The 4,229-nt window shown below is 47.8% G+C and overlaps 1 pseudogene; it reads right to left on the reverse strand.

Annotated features, from left to right (window-relative positions):
- Positions 1-263: 263 nt before the first annotated feature.
- Positions 264-614, reverse strand: LOC106635407 (protein yippee-like 5; annotated as a pseudogene).
- Between the last annotated feature and the right edge of the window lie 3,615 nt (positions 615-4,229).

The raw sequence follows: 4,229 nt of genomic DNA on the forward strand, positions 1-4,229 counted from the left end.
ATAACCCACTATGTAGCTGCAGACAGACTCTTCTACCTCAAGATGTAAACACAAGGGAAAAAATTAATGGCCATCTGTCTAATATTCTCTGTATACACTGCTGTTGGATGGAAAATACAAAACTTTTTTAAAAAGGTTCCATCTGAGATTCTCGCAACCTGCAGGTCATACATCTGACTCTGATGCTAAGGTGACAGTGAATGTCACCTGATGTTTGTTTTCAGTAAGGGGGATCTGGAAAGGATGAATTTATCTCTTTTTCTTCAAGAATTATCAGATGGTACATGCTCCTCAGAGCCTTCACTCTCTGAACTAGAGCACTTTCCAGGATCACACAGCCTTCCTTATAACACGGCTATCTCCAGTGGCAAATTCATAAATCCACCCCGGTTTGCTATTGCAACTTTTGCAACTCACATCTTGAACCCTGTGGCTGCCAGTGAGCATGACCAGATCTTAAAGTTCACTGCACAGCAGGTTAACGACCTTGTTAAAAGGCCAGGGCGCCTGTGAACTGAGTGGAGATGAGTTCTGGACGGTTGGTCAGGATCATGTCAGTTTGCACAGGAACACAGACAGGTACCACCGATATGATCAAGGAAAATTCTGCCCATTTTTATAGCTGAAGTTCTAAAATCTCTGAGTGGCGATGAGATCCATGGCTGCCAGATCTCCTCGCCTGGGATGAAGGCCCCAGGATTCTTGACAGTTAATTAAAACCAGAATTCATACTGAAGCAGGAAATTTTCCCTGACCCCTCACAGGAGGGGGAGTGCAGGTGAGTGGGTGCAGGAATTGGGGCGAGTGCTTTGGGGCGCTGGCAGGAGCAAAACTCCATGAGGCCCTGCAGCACAGTCTAGTGGGGTACCCATGACTCCTGAAGCCCCAGTAAGAGTGTTACAGTGCTCTTTTAGCGTTGCCATCTGTGGACAGCTTAAGTGTTAACAACTCAGTGGAAAGTCAGTGTGACAGCCTTTTGCACTCGCACCCAAGTTCTCGTTCGGCATCTAGGAGGAATGAGGTCACACAACAAATTGGAGGTGGTATATGTGGGGGATTTTATTGCCAGTGAAAGTGGCTCTCTGCAGAAAGGGGAGCTGAAAAAGGGACAGAGCAGGAAGGTAATCTTCCCCTGAAGTCCAGCCGTCCCTGCTGGACTCCTTTCGAAAGCTACAACGTCAAGCTGTCCGGTGTCCTTATAAGAAAACAGCCTTGCTGGTCGCAGTGGCTCACGCCTGTAATCCCAGCACTTTGGGAGGCAGAGCAAGAGAGAGCTAAGGTGGAGGTGCTGCACACTTTTAAGTCAAGCTGCTTCTCCTCTCTGCCGGCTGAGTTCTGGGGTTACTATAGACACAGGATGGGGGCAGGGCAGGCCGTGGGTGGTTTTGGAAAAGGCAACATTCCAGCGGGAAAACAGGGATGTAAGTTTTCACTTTGGGCCGCGGTATTAGGCTTTTCACCTTGAGGGCGGGGCTGTCGCTGGGGACCCACCCCCTTCTGCCCAGAATTTTTCTGCATCCTGTCCCTGTCAATACGGAATAAAATGGTACACTGCCATTTCACGTTATTCATTTTTTTAAAAATACATATCCTTTAAGCTGGTTATTTACCTCTTTTTAAAAGGAAACTGTAAGGTCTTCCAGGGCAGGGAGTATGTCTGTAAAGCCTTCTAGAGCTGGGCTCCTTGCTTCCTGATCTCACTCTCTCACTGTCTGTAGGCTCTTGGGCAGGTTATTTAATTTCTTAGTGTCTCAATTTCCTCCTCTATAAAACAGAGATAATAGTATTTAGCCCAGAGGGTTGTGGTGAAGTGTGAATCATTTCTCCATGTAAAACACATAGGACAGGCCGGGCATGGTGGCTCACGCCTGTAATCCCAGCACTTTAGGAGGCCTAGGCGGGTGGATCACCTGAGGTCAGGAGTTCAAGACCAGCCTGGCCAACATGGAGAAACCCCATCTCTACTGAAAATACAAAAATTAGCTGTGCGTGATGGCGCACACCTGTAATCCCAGTTACTCGGGAGACTGAGGCAGGAGAATCACTTGAACCCGGGAGCGGAGGTTGCGGTGAGCCGAGATTGTGCCATTGCACTTAAGCCTGGGTTACAAGAGCGAAACTCTGTCTCAAAACAAAACACTCATAGGACAGAGCTCAGCACAGAGTAGACATTAAGGATTATATCCTTTGCTTGGCACAATACCTTGCACAGGGCAGGCACGCAACAGATGTCTCTGGAATGAAGGAATGAATGAGTGATGACTGGATTAAGCACGTTGCCACCAGGTGGCAGAAGAGCCTCACTATCAAGGCAGAACCCAAACACAAGATTCATGAGAACTCCCTCCTGAAGTCCAGATACACATTGAAAAAAAGTAAAAAAAGCACTGAACCTCATTTAGGCCTTGAAGTGAAGTTCCTCTTCTCTCTTGCCCTTCTTTTCTCTCCCATCTCTGCTCACTCTCTGCTGTAATGAACCATTTCTTTCTTTCCCACTTAATACATATTAGTCAGTTTGGGCTGCCACAGCAAAATATTACAGACTCAGTAGTTTAAACAACAGATATTTAATGCATCACAGTTCTGGAGGTTGGAAGTCCATGATCAAAGTGCCATACGGGCTGGTTTCTGGTGAGGCTTCTCTTCCTGGCTTGTAGCTGTCCACCTTCCCACTGTTATTCTCACAGGGCCTCTTCTCTGTGCCATACAGAGAGAGGAAGGAGAGGGAGTGGGAGAGGGAGAGATGTCAGATTCACACAATGAAGCCCTAACCGCCATTTTGACTGTATTTGCAAATAGGGTTTTTTTGGTTTCTTTTTTGAGACGGAGTCTTGCTCTGTCGCCCAGGCTGGAGTGCAGTCGTGCAATCTCGGCTCACTGCAACCTCCGCCTCCTGGGTTCACGCCATTGTCCTGTCTCAGCCTCCCAAGTAGCTGGGACTGCAGGCGCCCGCCACCACACTCAGCAAATTATTTTGTAATTTAGTAGAGATGGGTTTTCACCATGTTGGTCAGGCTGGTCTCAAACTCCTGACCTCGTGATCCGCCCGCCTTGGCCTCCCAAAGTGCTGGGATTGCAGGTGTGAGCCACTGCACCGACCTGCAGATAGGGTTTTTAGGGAGGGAGAGAGAGAGGGAGATCTGGAGCGTCTTCTTATAAGGACACCAGTCCTATGGGATTAGGCCCCACCCAAGTTACCTCATTTAATCTTAATTACCTCCCTAAAGACCCTGTCTCCAAGTACAGTCAAACCAGGGGTTAGGGCTTCATTGTGTGAATCTGGAGGGGACACTCTTCAGTTTATAACACATACCTTTCATTTTTTAATTCCTAATTCTCACACTTCCTACCAATGTGGTTTTTCATTCTTACTCTCTTGTTATTCCCACTCTTCCCCCGACCCCCATCCGCCATCCCTCAATCTTTATATGGCTTTTCTAGGGCTAGTTGTATTTATTGTAAACTGAAAACTCTAGGGGGCACCATTCATGCCATAGTCAGCATAGGTTTGCATATGTATTATGACAATGTTGAGGCTGATGGCAGCAACATGTCTTGAGGAAGGGGAGTCTTTTTCTCATTCACACAAAGGTGCTGGCCCCTTCGTTTTCCTCTGTTGTTTTCCTGTCCTCCTCCCCATCATTCTCTTTCTTCAGCCTTTCTCTCTCTTTCCTTACTCTCCTCTTCAGGCTGAACCTGCTCCATGTCCGTAAAGAGATGATTTAATTCATCGCACCACACATTCATCCAGTAATTTTGGTGGGCCAGGCCCTTTGTGGGTGCCAGATGGTTCACCCTATTCTTGCACCTTTAAAGGAATCGGTCCATTTACACCCTAGAGGTCAATACCCAATGGAATGTGCCTCCAACATCCTTGGATCATTCATGGTCTTCATTTACCTTGGAGCAGACATTAAGACTCAAGCGTTGGCCGGGTGCGGTGGCTCACGTCTGTAATCCCAGCACTTTGGGAGGCCGATGTGGGTGGATCACAAGGTCAGGAGTTCAAGACCAGCCTGGCCAACATGGTGAAACCCCATCTCTACTAAAAATACAAAAATTAGCTGGGCATGGTGGCACGTGCCTGTAATCCCAGCTACTCGAGAGGCTGAGGCAGGAGAATTGCTTGAACTGGGACCTGGGAGGCGGAGGTAGCAGTGAGCTAGATCGCGCCATTGCACTCCAGCCTGGGCTACAGAATGAGACTCTGTCTCAAACACAAAAACAAA

The sequence above is a fragment of the Pan paniscus genome, chromosome 10, assembly GCF_029289425.2.
Source record: "Pan paniscus chromosome 10, NHGRI_mPanPan1-v2.0_pri, whole genome shotgun sequence".
NCBI classification, from domain to species: domain Eukaryota; kingdom Metazoa; phylum Chordata; class Mammalia; order Primates; family Hominidae; genus Pan; species Pan paniscus.